Source organism: Moschus berezovskii, chromosome 7, assembly GCF_049115385.1.
Source record: "Moschus berezovskii isolate FMDL1 chromosome 7, NW_MosBer_1.0, whole genome shotgun sequence".
Taxonomy (NCBI): Eukaryota; Metazoa; Chordata; class Mammalia; order Artiodactyla; family Moschidae; genus Moschus; species Moschus berezovskii.
The window spans coordinates 52,969,109-52,983,810 of record NC_142466.1 but is presented as its reverse complement, the minus strand read 5'-3'; positions in this window follow the sequence as shown (position 1 = coordinate 52,983,810).

The window sequence follows — 14,702 nt, the reverse complement described above, 5'->3', positions numbered from 1 at the left end:
AAATCTGAGTTTAAAAAGGTGCTCCTGGCTTCAAAGAAGTGATCCCCAAGACATATCCAGGCTAGTCTACTTAGAGAACTGATCCACTCTTGTGTACTTTAGTCAAAATGTAAAGAGAAAGACTAGAAGACTGATTTTTATTCAGATATTGTTATCTGTACCTACGCACCCAGTGAGCTTCCCTTGTGGCTCAGCTGGTAAAGAATCTACTTGCAATGTGGGAGACCTGGGTTCCATCCCTGGGTTGGGAAGATCCCCTCGAGAAGGGAAAGGCTACCCACTCTAGTATTCTGGCCTGAAGAATTCCACGGACTGTATAAGTCCATGGCACCGCAGAGAGTCGGACACTCAGCGACTTTCACTTCACTATCTGATTACCTCATCCACTTTCACTCCAGGCACCCAATAGTGAGGATTTCAAAAGGTGGAATCTCCATCTGTCCTGAAATATGTTGCTGATCTCTGTGATGTATACCATGGCTGTGCTGATTTCTTTTACATACTCTAGATAGTTAAACCCTGCTTGATTTACCCAAGGAGCATGTACCTAGTTTTTCCATCAGCCTGAGCTTCCAAGTGACATTGTCAATATAGTGACTGTGCACATTCTACTTCTCAGATTAGGTAGGCAGGGCTTGTATATTCTGGAGAGGAATATAAAGACTTTCATTTTCTGTCCAAGGCTAGAATTTCTAGATAACTTCTAATAGTAGTATTTCTTACCTGGAGCCAGGTACTATTTGAGGAAGAAGGGCAGTAAAGGCAGAGAGCGCAGCTTAAGAAAGGTGAGGAGGCACGAACACTGGAGCAGTGTTGTGCATCTCATAGGCCTCTAGAAGATGCCATATGGTTTACATCAAACTTCAAATGCAGACTTCCAACTTTTACAAGCTGAGGGAATAGGAGAAGGAAGACCCTCAAGCGAACTTTGCCCTGAGGGGAGGTTTTTAAACACTATTTATTCTTGGGTTCTCTTGCATTAAGGGGACAAGTAACATCTATAGCCGAATACAGAGTTAAACATTTGACTAACCATCTCTTTTAACTCATGCATTAAATCAAAAAATGTACACATGCTATTTCTCTCTGCTAATTATGCTGATAAGTGCTATCTCATTTGAATAGTTCTTCTTGAGTCATAGGTGCATAGGATCAAGCATTCAACAGAAAAACAGAACATCTTGACTGGAGGCTGACAGCCACAATGAGCGTGAATCATGGAAATGTCAAAAGAAGTAGCACCAGCCCAGCGAGGTCTATTACCGTAGTTCTGCGACCCCTACTCTCAAAATTCTCTTTCAATAGACCCAACCTCTTTTAGAGGGTAGGACGGTAGTCTGTTGCCCTCCTCATTTGCTGGCAAATTAATAAATTTCTCTTTCCTTTATTCTCAAAACTTTGTCCTCATTATTCTCATTCAGACTCAGAGACAGGAACCAAATTTTAGGTTATACATCCATATAGGCACCACTAAGCTCTCAAGAGCCTCTTGGTGAAAGTGAAAGAGGAGAGTGTAAAAGTTGGCTTAAAGCTCAACATTCAGAAAACTAAGATCATGGCATCCAGTCCCATCACTTCATGGCAAATAGATGGGGAAACAGTGGAAACAGTGGCTGACTTTTATTTTTCTGGGCTCCAAAATCACTGCGAATGGTGATTGCAGCCATGAAATTAAAAGATGCTTGCTCCTTGGAAGGAAAGTTATGCCCAACCTGGACAGCATATTAAAGAGCAGAGACATTACTTTGCCAACAAAATTCTGTCTAGTCAAGGCTATGGTTTTTCCAATGGTCATGTATGGATGTGAGAGTTGGACTATAAAGAAATCTGTGCACCGAGGAACTGATGTTTTTGAACTGTGGTGTTGGAGAAGACTCTTGAGAGTCCCTTGGACTGCAAGGAGATCCAACCAGTCCATCCTAAAGGAGATCAGTCCTGGGTGTTCATTGGAAGGACTGATGCTAAAGCTGAAACTCCAATACTTTGACCACAAGATGCAAAGAGCTGACTCATTTGAAAAGACCCTGATGCTGGGAAAGATTGAGGGCAGGAGGAGAAGGGGATGGCAGAGGATGAGATGGTTGGATGGCATCACCGACACAATGGACATGGGTTTGGGTGGACTCTGGGAGTTGGTGATGGACAGGGAGGCCTGGCGTGCTGCAGTTCACAGGGTCGCAAAGAGTTGGACACGACTGAGCGACTGAACTGAACTGAGCTCTCAAGACATTCTCATCTGTTGTTCTCCTTCATGCCCACTGCACAAGGACCACCAGCTCATTTGACTCTAAGTGTGATCATGACATGGTCCAGATGTTCATTTTCAATATTTGAGGCCTAAATATGTCAGCAAATATTTTCAAGGGGAAGATCAGATAAAAACAATTATGTGCTAAACATACTTCTCTCTTTCATTGCGAATTCCTTCTTTGATATTAATCATGGTTGTTAATATTCATGTCAGCATCTGTAACAGAGCTCCTGATTCTGTTAATTTACAATGTATCATTAAAATAGCAGCAATTTTCTATTTTAAACCTCAAGATTTTTCTGTCCTATATACGTGTGTGTTAGTCACTTAATTGCAACCGAGTCTTTGTGACCCCATGGACTGGAGCCCACCAGGCTCCTCTGTCAATGGAATTCTCTAGGCAACTGGAGTGGGTTGCCATTCCCTTCTCCAGAGGATCTTCCTGACCCAGGGATTGAACCTGGGTCCCCTGCATTGCAGGCAGATTCTTTACCAACTGAACCACCAGGGAAGCCCTATATAGAGGCGTTGTAGAAAATAAGAGAGAAAGAGAAATAAAGGAAAGAAGGAAAGAAAGATTGAGGAAAGGAGGGACAAAAGGAACGAAGGAAGAGAGGGAGGTCACAATACCAAGATCACTATTAATATTTGGGTATAAAAATTTCCAATTATACTTGTTGTCATGTAATCACAACATACAAAGTATTTTATAACTTTCTTTATTCAATAATATGTTAACTTAAACATTCCACAATGTAAATGTTAATAACAGAAGTACATTTCAAAGTCTGGGTAGTCCATACAGTGTCTTCTATTGTTAAATATTTATTGTTTCCTATTTTTCATTATTATAAGGAATACTGCCATTAACACCCCATAAATAAATATTTTCCTGAATGCATGGTGAATTCCACATCAAAAAAAAAGCAGCATCTGTAACAGAGAAATTGTATTTATCGTACATATGTATCATACAAGTTGTATCTGTAACAGAAATTGTATTTATTGCTCAAAAGTTAAGCATATCTTTATTACTTTTGATCTATGTTCCAAATAGCCTTGCAGAAAGGTTGTTAACAATTTGTACTCCTTCCAGCAATGCATGAGTGTGTCCATTTTCCTATACGCTCTTTGTCTGAGTATTATACTTTGGCCTTTCTTTCCTTTCTAACTCTTGTCACCTGTTAATGTAGTAATGCACAAGAGTTTTCCTAAGAAAAGTTTACTTGTCTTACATACATTTCGCTACAATGCATCCCAAGGATCAATGATACGCAGAATCTGAAGGATGTAATTTAGCCTCTCCAGGATAGATCAAGGGCTTTGGGGGAAAAGCACAGTAACAGAAAAAGGCATGGAGGGTGGAACAATGAGGAAAATGAAAATCAGTCCTTAGATGTTTATCTAAGAAAGACTCTAAATAGGATGAAAGGTGACTCAGTGGGAAAAGCAAATCAACATTTTGTACCACCTTCTGGATACAGTGTTCAGCCTAAATATTACCCCTGGATGCCAGATTTACATATGTGACAACCTATTTTGAGATTTACACTCATTTGGGTATTTCTCTCGTCACCACTACACCAACATACAGCAACATACATCACACCAACATAAAGCCAATTAGAAAAAATGCTTCATTCTTCCTCCAAAATATATCTTTACCTGGTCTAATTTTCTCCAAACTACTGTTTCTTATGGCCATCTCTCATCTGACTATAGATTCTTAATTGTTCTCCCTACTTCTACAATCCACTCTCTACACAGTAGCCAGATAGCGTGTCATCTCTCAGCTTAAAATAATTCAGTGGCATCCTCTGGCTCCTACGATGAAATCGCAACACCTTACGTGGCTTACAAGCCACACAAGTAGGATTCTGTCCAACTGTCTGTGCCATTTGGTACTGCTTTCCCCCTCCATCATCTGTCACCAACCACTCTGGCATCATTCTATTTCTACTGTTTGCTGAATTCTTTTCCACATTAGAACTTTTCGATTTGCTGTTCCACCTCCTTGGTCACTCTTCTCCTCACTTTATGCATGGACAGATCTCACCCATCATGTCCCACCTCAGAAAAAGCCTCCCATACTATCCTTTTGAGGTTGCCTGCAATCACCAATACATTAATTCTCCATCACATAACCCTATATTTTTCCTTTGTTAGAAAATCAAACAATCTTATTTCCTTTCTAACTTGGTTGTTGTCTTATTCTCTAGAATGTAAGCTCCATGAGTCCAGTGACTTACTTTTCATAAAACCATTGTTATCACCAGCAGCTACCTGAATGGCATACTTGTTGACACTCAAAAAGTTTGAGTGTATAAAATAAAAAACAGAAGGTATATTCATGATCAACTAAGATCATATTTTCTTTGTGGTAATATATTTTCTTTCATATACATATCATTATAGCCATAACTAAGGAGATACTTTATTTTTAAATAATTTTTTGATTAGTGAAAAGGAACATGGCATTGTTTGAATAGTCTAAACTCATTTAATCATTGTCCCTTATTTTTAGAAATTTAATTTTGACAATTTTTCAGTATTATAAGTAATATTATCATATGTAAACCTGAAGCTAATACTTATTAAAATTTCCTACTAAAGTGACTTTGCTGGATCAAAATCTTTTTATAGGTTTCATCAAATTTCCTTCTGAAAATATTAAAATATTAAACCAACTCTCTGTTAGCAGTAAACTAAAGTTCTTGTGGTTATTTGATATACTAGGTTGCATTCAGCTAAACGGAAAAAAAAGTCCCAGTGAAAACTGGTTAATAAGGAAAAATATCTCAATTAAAAAGGACCAATGATAGAGCAGTTTTCAGTACTGCTTGATTAAATGGCTCAATAAAGTCATTCTTCTTCTCTCTACATTGCCCTCAGGCTGAGTCCCCTCAAGATTACAAGATAGCTGAAGCAGTTCTGGGCTGAACATCCCAGGAAAACCAGAACCAGAGATAAAAATGGATCATATCTCCTTGTGTCTCCTTCCTAGGAAGAGGAAATACTTCCCAGGAACCAACTAGCAAACTTCCCTCAGGTCTCACTGGATGGAAGTGGGTGACATGCCCTCTTCTAAGCCAGTCACTGATAAGGAGAATGGGACCACCAGAAAGATTTTACAGTTAACCCTTAAACATATCTGGAGTCTCTCCTAGAGTAAACATGAGGATTCTGTCAGTAAAAGAAAAAAGTTGAGGTGGGATGAATCTTGGGATAAAACCCTTAGTATATGACAATATGGAGTATTAACATTTAAAAAATCTTTGAAAATTTGTTTGATGAAGAGTTATTTAAAATTGCATTTGACTACTAGTTTGCAATAACATTTTCTCATGTTCTGCTCTCTATTCTCTTTTTAAACTGCTTTAGGGGGGCACAGCCATTCTTGGTGGCATACAAAAAGAAGAGAAAAAGGAAAGGAATCCAATTTGCAAGCTGACATCAATACTAAACTCTCAAGGTAGTTTACAAAAGCCACCACATCAGAAGTCTCTTTATAGTTGCCAAATCCATGAATTTCATCCAAGCACTGATGGCTGCTCAGTAGAACAGGTGAGGCAATACGAATCCAGAAAACATTACGTGCACTAACCACACATTTTCATTGGCAGGAGAGTCAATAGGGCTACAGCTCCCAAGAAGTTTCTTAAGTTTTGCTGACAGCTCACTATTACCCCTTGTAATTTCATATTATAATATGTTCTATTTCTCTCCCAAACTTGTCCCTAGAATTTTCCTTAAGAGAGAACAAGTTAGATAACGCATAGCTTCACCTCCAGTTACCCTTTGGTTTATTTTCTTATGGGTTTTCTATTACAATATCATTAACTTAGGGAATACCTGATGCCACTGATAGTGGAACCCACACAATATATTCTAATGAGACTATCAGCTCCATTAATTTGAACTCCCTTGCAACAATAAAGAAGGCAATGGCAAGCCACTCCAGTACTCTTGCCTAGAAAATCCCAGGGATGGAGGAGCCTGGTAGGCTGCAGTCCGAGGGGTCGCTAAGGGTCGGACACAACTGAGTGACTTCACTTTCACTTTTCACTTTCATGCATTGGAGAAGGAAATGGCAACCCACTCCAGTGTTCTTGCCTGGAGAATCCCAGGGACAGGGGAGCCTGGTGGGCTTCCGTCTATGGGGTCACACAGAGTTGGACACGACTGAAGTGACTTAGCAGCAGCAGCAGCAGCAATAAATGCTCTGCAATGTCTCCTCCTTATCTTAACCCATTTTCTGCAAACATTTCCATGTTAATTACTAATTAAATATATTTTAATTATAACTAATAATTTAGTTATTTACATTAGTAAATTAATAATTTAGTAATTTAATAATATACATTTCCCTCTTTTTAAAAGATTTCCCTTTGAACAATAATAACATGTTCATTGGATAGTTAGTAGATTATTGTCTGCTGATTTTTATATGGGCTATTTATCTATTAAGGATGTTGATTATCTGTCTTTTTAGAATTTTTGTCTTTCAAATTTGATTAATGTGACACATGTGTATATCATCTGTCAATCTTTTCATGTTTTCTGCCTTGCATAACATGATTAAGAAGACTTTACTCTGAGATCAAGTATACCCATTCATTCTTTTTAAAGGTCTTAAGCCTTTAGATTTTGCAGTAAATGTCAGACTTCATGTACGTGTGTAATTATATATTTACCTATGAAAATCTTTCAAATACCAACAAGAAAATTATTTGGTGTGATACATTTAAATTGACATAATAAATGAGATCTTCCAAGCACAGCATTACCCTGTTGACACTGTTCTTTTCTTTCATATTCATTTGCTCCTACAAGTACTATATCCACACCAAAATACCACTGAAATTCAGATTTCCAGGTCAACATATAAAGGAATTCCCCTAGCTCATGAAAAGTAGGAGAACATTAGGGTCAGAAGGAAAGAATTGAGACTCATGGGCAAAAGGATTGAAAAAAAGGTGAATGTTGTGGATGTTGAGCTAGCTCTGTCATTCAGAAGCAAAGGGTCAGCTCTATCTCACTAATCTATTTGCTCTGGCCAAGGTCAAAGTGATTCCAGCTAATCTGCCATGGCAAGAAAAAAAAAAAAAGGATACTATTTAGAATCAGAAAATAAAGAATTGTGGGGAGGCTGAAGAAGGAAACGTTCCCTTGGTATCTCTAATTTTCTTGAAGAGATCTCTTGTCTTTCCTATTCTGTTGTTTTCCTCTATTTCTTTGCATTGATTGCTGAGGAAGGCTTTCTTATCTCTCCTTGCTATTCTTTGGAACTCTGCACTCAGATGCTTATATCTTTCCTTTTCTCCTTTGCTTTTCACTTCTCTTCTTTTCACAGCTATTTGTAAGGCCTCTTCAGACAGCCATTTTGCTTTTTTGCACTTCTTTTCCATGGGGATGGTCTTGATCCCTGTCTCCTATACAATGTCACAAACCTCCGTCCATAGTTCATCAGGCACTCTATCTATCAGATCTAGTTCCTTAAATCTATTTCTTACTTCCACTGTATAATCATAAGGGATTTGATTTAGGTCATATCTGAATGGTCTAGTGGTTTTCCCTACTTTCTTCCATTTAAGTCTGAATTTGGCAATAAGGAGTTCATGATCTGAGCCACAGTCAGCTCCTGGTCTTGTTTTTGCTAGCTGTATAGAGCTTCTCCATCTTTGGCTGCAAAGAATATAATCAATCTAATTTTGGTGTTGACAATATGGTGATGTCCATGTGTAGAGTCTTCTCTTGTGTTGTTGAAAGAGGGTGTTTGCTATGACCAGTGCGTTCTCTTGGCAAAACTCTATTAGCCTTTGCCCTGCTTCATTCCGTGCTCCAAGGCCAAATTTGCCTATTACTCCAGGTGTTTCTTGGGCTCAATAAAGGACAGAAATGGTATGGACCTAACAGAAGCAGAAGATATTAAGAGGTAGCAAGAATACACAGAAGAACTATACAAAAAAGATCTTCATGACCAAGATAATCATGATGGTGTGATCACTCACCTAGAGCCAGACATCTTGGAATGTGAAGTCAAGTGGGCCTTAGAAAGCATCACTATGAACAAAGCTAGTGGAGGTGATGGAATTCCAGTTGAGCTATTTCAAATCCTGAAAGATAATGCTGTGAAAGTGCTTCACTCAGTATGCCAGCAAATTTGGAAAACTCAGCAGTGGCCACAGGACTGGAAAAGGTCAGTCTTCATCTCACTCCCAAAGAAAGGCAATGCCAAAGAATGCTCAAACTACCACACAACAGCACTCATCCCACACGCTAGTAAAGTCATGCTCAAAATTCTCCAAGCCAGGCTTCAGCAATACATGAACCATGAACTTCCAGATGTTCAAGCTGGTTTTAGAAAAGGCACAGGAACCAGAGATCAAATTGCCAACATCTTCTGGATCATGGAAAAAGCAAGAGAGGTCCAGAAAAATATCTATTTCTGCTTCATTGACTATGCCAAAGCCTTTGACTGTGTGGATCACAACAAACTGTGGAAAATTCTGAAAGAGATGGGAATACCTGACCAGCTGACCTGCCTCTTGAGAAACCTGTATGCAGGTCAGGAAGAAACAGTTAGAACTTGACATGGAACAACGGACTGGTTCCAAATAGGAAAAGGAGTACATCAGGGCTGTATATTGTCACCAACCTAGACAGTATATTAAAAAGTAGAGACATTACTTTGCCAACAAAGGTCCGACTAGTCAAGGCTATGGTTTTTCCAGTGGTCATGTATGGATGTGAGAGTTGGACTGTGAAGAAAGCTGAGGGCTGAAGAATTGATGCTTTTGAACTGTAGTGCTGGAGAAGACTCTTGAGAGTCCCTTGGACTGCAAGGAGATCCAACCAGTCCATCCTAAAGGAGATCAGTCCTGGGTGTTCACTGGAAGGACTGATGCTAAAGCTGAAGCTCCAATACTTTGGCCACCTCACGCGAAGTGTTGACTCACTGGAAAAGACTCTGATTCTGGGAGGGATTGGGGGCAGGAGGACAAGGGGACGACAGAGAATGAGATGGCTGGATGGCATCACCAACTCGATGGATATGAGTTTGAGTGAACTCCGGGAGTTGGTGATAGACAGGGAGGCCCGGCGTGCTGTGATTCATGAAATTAAAAGTGACCGAATTCAGGATACAGATATTTTAGGTTGTTTTGTTTATTTTTACTGAATTATGGACTAAGCTAATTGGATTAATACTCCATGTGTTTTGTGAGGGAGGTACAGGGGAAACAGTTATTGACAATTTAAACTTAAGAAAACAGACACCTCAAAAAATTTCAAAATGCTGTACTAAAGACAGCTAGCTAGAAAGGGACAGAATCAGGACTGAAAATCAGGTTTTCAGATTCTAATTTTGGTATTTTTTCTACTCTACTTTTACTATACAATAAAATCCTTATTTTCTAGAAATTTTACACAAAGGCAGTAATAATTGGATTTTCAACAATTCTAATAGGTTAGTAATATTGGAACACTAAGGTAAGTTTGGGGATATGAGAAGAATGAAAGGAGATACAAGTTGTCATCATACTCTTTCATTTAATCAGTATGGCTTTGAGCCAAAGAGAAAAGAGAAGGGATCCTGTGTATGATTCAGAATTCTAGAATTTGTTATCAATTTTAAAAAGAAAAAAAAAACCCCACCAAATTTCTAATCATTCTCTAGAGGAAGGCATGCACTGGGTTGTGAGGCTCAACAGAAAAACATGGGCTCTGTCACAAAGCTGATCTGGGTTCCAGATCCAGTTCGGCCACTAACTCATTATGTGCCTTTGGTTAAGCCACTTTTCTAAGCCCTAATTTCCTCTTCTAAACAATGGAGAAAAACAAAGGTTACCTTATAGGGTTGCTGCTGCTGCTGCTGCTGCTAAGTCACTTCAGTCGTGTCCGACTCTGTGTGACCCCACAGACGGAAGCCCAACAGGCTCCCCCGTCTCTGGGATTCTCCAGGCAAGAACACTGGAGTGGGTTGCCATTTCCTTCTCCAATGTGTGAAAGTGAAAAGTGAAAGTGAGGTCAGTCAGTCGCCTCTGACCCTTAGCGACCCCACAGACTGCAGCCTACCAGGCTCCTCCATCCATGGGATTTTCTAGGCAGGAGTACTGGAGTGGCTTGCCATTGCCTTAAATGCAATATATGTAAAGCTAATTTAACACAGTGCCAGGCACAAAGTAAACATAGTGATGATCTCTTGTTTTGGTTTTGTCACAATGAAGACTACAGATAGTTCCATGAGGCTGCTTCATGATGACTCAGGAAAGGTTCAGGTCTAGAAACTGTAATACGGTTCCTTTCTACTTCCTTGGTCTTGGATAAGAGAGTAAACCTTGATGCTTTATCCAAGATGATCATACAATTTGGAAGACAGAGGGAAGTCTTAATTTGCTGTTTAATCTTGAATACAGTAATTTCATCTCATTCCTTACTTATAGATTGGGGATACTGATAAGATTATATTTTCAAGGACTACATAAAATAGAAGATTAAGAGATGGTATTTTTGCATAAAACATGGGTTAATATTATTTATCTACCTGCAGACATATGAGTGGTAATACTATCAGCAGACCCTCCTCCTATTACTGTTACTAAGGGGCCTCCCTGGTAGCTCAGACAGTAAAGCGTCTGCCTACATTGTGGGAGACCCGGGTTCAATCCCTGGGTAGGGAAGATCCACTGAAGAAGGAAACGGCAACCCACTCCAGTATTCATGCCTGGAAAATCCCATGGACCAAGGAGACTGGTAGGCTACAGTCCATGGGGTAGCAAAGAGTCGGACACAACTGAGCAACTTCACTTTCACTCTTCACATACTTTTTCTATTACTATAATTTTTCAAGGCTCATTTTCCTGACACCCATCTTCTTTTCCCAGGGCAATTCCAGGCTTCCTTATTATGACCAATATAGGCTTGTTTACTGGACATAATCACATGAGGATTCCTGCTTTATGCATTAACCAGGCCATTACAGCTACTGAGTAGCAGCACCAGTTTACAATCTGTAAACTCTTAAAGGTTAAAGGTCCACTTCTCATCTGTCTTTTCAATCCTATCACAGAGTCTAACATTAAGAATTAAGTCCAGAAATGGTAGATTGGGTCAGACTGTGGAAGCTTTTTGTATCATTAGCAAAAAATCTGGGTTTTTCTTTGGTGGTTGGTAAACAGTATTAGAAAAATCACTTTGGGAGTTCTGTAGGGGTTAGCAAGAGGCTTGGCCTGGAGATATGACCTGGACAATCAATTCCATCAAGAGAAGAAGAAATAAGCTAAGAATTCTGCCTAACAGGGAAGGCAATTATTGAAAATAATCTTTAAAATATTTCCATCAATATCCTTAACCTATCAATTTAATTATGTTCAAGTATATAGAGTGGTGGCCAGTGGCATGAAACAGACTATTCTAAATGAGTGATCTTAAAATGCACACGTGCATGCACACATATATACACACACTCACTCACACACACACAGAGTCAACAATAGTTCCAGTCTACTTTATGCAGCAGAGTCAATCTATATGTTGATAGAAAAGGGGGGAAAAAATCTAGGAAAAAGTAAACCAGTTTTCCCCATTCAGATAATTCATGGATTTCCATATCATATCTACTAGCAAATAGCTATCAAAAATAATGTAAATTCTCCTCTAGGAATTCTCAAAAGCTTAAAAATATCCTAGGCTAGAAAATTACTTATCCTAGAGATGTAAGTTCTAGTTTTAAAGTCAACTTATGTATAGTAATGAACTGAGAGCTTTCTTGTAAAATCCTGTCCTAGAGTTTAAAAAGATAAACCTAGGTTTGTTAAAAGCCATCTTGGTTTTAAAATCTACACTTGATTGCTAATAATATATAATTAACTCCCTCTTAAAAACAAAGAAATTAAACTGCTTGACATCGAGTTTCAATTCTGGTTTATAAAGTGAAAAATGCTTATTTACATATTCAAAAAGGTATTAGGCAGCAGTTTAGATTTTTCCAAATGTAAGTTTTGAAATAAAAGCCTGAATATATTTTGCTTAAATAAATTATATCTCCTTTATTAGAACCATACTGTTTTGAGAGTTACTACTGATCTTTCAATCAGAAAGATCAGAATATCTAAAGTTTGGATATTCAGAAGTTTTCATTTGCACTATTTCAAAAGGAAGTCTTGGTATGCAAAGTAGATTTGCATCTAAATAAGACTATAGGTGAATAAGATAATCTGTTTTAAAGAAGCAAGGTCTAGTTTTGGTCATCAATGTCACCTTTGTGGACATGCCATACATATATAGCAGACACCCAGCAAATGTTTGCTCAATTGAAATACTTCATTAAATAGAATGTTTTCTGTGAAGATGGATGCTGCTAACCATAAACAAATCACCTCTTTTTATTGCATCAAGTTAGAAGTAATTACTTAATAGTTCTATGAAAAATTGCATTAAATTTCTACAATTTAGGTTTATCACTAGACCCTACTTAGATAATCACTTCTTTAAGTTTTAAAGGAGTATAAAATTAATTTCTAAAATGGTTTCACCCCTCTTCTTGAAAAAAATTAATGAAATAACACTTTTCTTATTGAAATTAAAGAGAATTGTCAGCTCTGTTAGAGCCAGTAATAAAGAGCCAACCCTTTCTTGATGCTGATATTGAGTTGGCACTATTTCAGGGACTTACCTAAGGATTTTAAAAATGAAAAAAAATTATTAAAAGATAGCTTCTATTAAAGATGGTCTGTTGGCTCAAATGTATGTCATCAATGACAATGAAAAACCTTACTCAGACACAGACATAAGTAGATTTGACTTTTGGGGGCCCTGAGGAACAATATGGTTAGAACTGTTTTTGTTCACTCTCTAACTCATGTCTGATTCTTTGCAACCTCAAGGACTACAATGTACCAGGATCCTCTGTCTTCCGCTCTCAGTTTGCTCAAATCAATGTCCATTTAGTATGGTGATGCTATCTATCTTATTCTCTGCCATCCCTTTCTCCTTTTGCCTCAATCTTTACCAGCATCAGGGTCTTTTCCAATGAGTCAGCTCTTCGCCTCAGGTTGCCAAAGTATTGGAGCTTCAGCTTCAGCAACAGTCCTTCCAGTGAAAATTCAGGGTTGATTTCCTTTTGGATTGACTGGTTAGATTTCTTTGCAGTCCAAGGGACTCTCCAACACCTCAATTTCAAAGCATCAGTTCTTTGGCATTCAGCCTTCCTTAAGGTCCAACTTTCACATCTGTACATGACTACTGTAAAAAATCATAGCTTTGTCAGCAAAGTGATGTCTCTGCTTTTAAATACACCATCTAGGTTTGTCAAAGCTTTCCTTCCAAGGAGCAAGTTTCTTTTAACCATTTCATGGTTGCAGTGACCATCTACAGTGATTCTGGAGCCCAAGAAAAGAAAATCTGTCACTGCTTCTAGTTTTCCCCTTCTATTTGCCATAAAGTCTTGGGGTCAAATGGCATAATTTTAGATTTTGAATGTGGAGTTTCAAACCAGGTTTTTTCACTCTCCTCTTTCACCTTCATCAAGAGGCTCTTTAGATCCTCTTCACTTTCTGTCATTAGAGTGGTATATCATCTACATATCTGAGGTTGCTGCTATTTCTCCCACCAATCTTGATTCTAGCCTGTGATTCATCTAGCCCAGCATTTTTCATGATGTACTCTGCATGTAAGTTAAATAAGCAGGGTGACAATATACAGCCTTGTTGTATTCCTTTCCCAATTTTGAACCACTCAGTTGTTCCATGTCCAGTTCTAACTGTTGCTTCTTGACCTGCATAGAGGTTTCTCAGAAGACAGGTAAGGTGGTCTGGTATTTGCATCTCTTGAAAAATTTTCCAGTTTGTTGTGATCCACACAGTCGAAGGCTTTATAGCATATTCGGTGAAGCAGATGTTTTTCTGGAATTCCATTGCTTTCTCCATAAGCAAACGAATGTTGGCAATTTGATCTCTAATTTCTCTGCCCTTTCTAAATCCAGCTTGTACATCTGGAAGTTCTCAGTTCATGTACTGCTGAAGCCTAGCTTGAAGGATTTTGAAGCATGTTGAATGAGTGCATTTGTACAGTAGTTTAAACATTCTTTGGAATTGCCCTTCTTTGGAATTTGGAATGAAAACTGACCTTTTCCAGTCCTTTGGACACTGTTGAGTTTTCCAAATTTGCTGACATACTGAGGGCAGCACTTTAATAGCATCATCTTTTAGGATTTAAAATAGCTCAGTTGGAATTCCATCAGCTTCACTAGCTTTATTTGCAGTAATGCTTCCTAAGTCCCACTTAACTCACACTCCACGATCTAGGTGAGTGACAATACCATCATGGTTATCTGGGTCATTAAGATCTTTTTTGTATAGTTCTTCTATGTATTCTTGCTACCTCTTCTTAATATCTTTTGCTTCTGTTAGGTCCTTACCATTTCTGTTCTTTGTTATGCCCATCCTTGCAT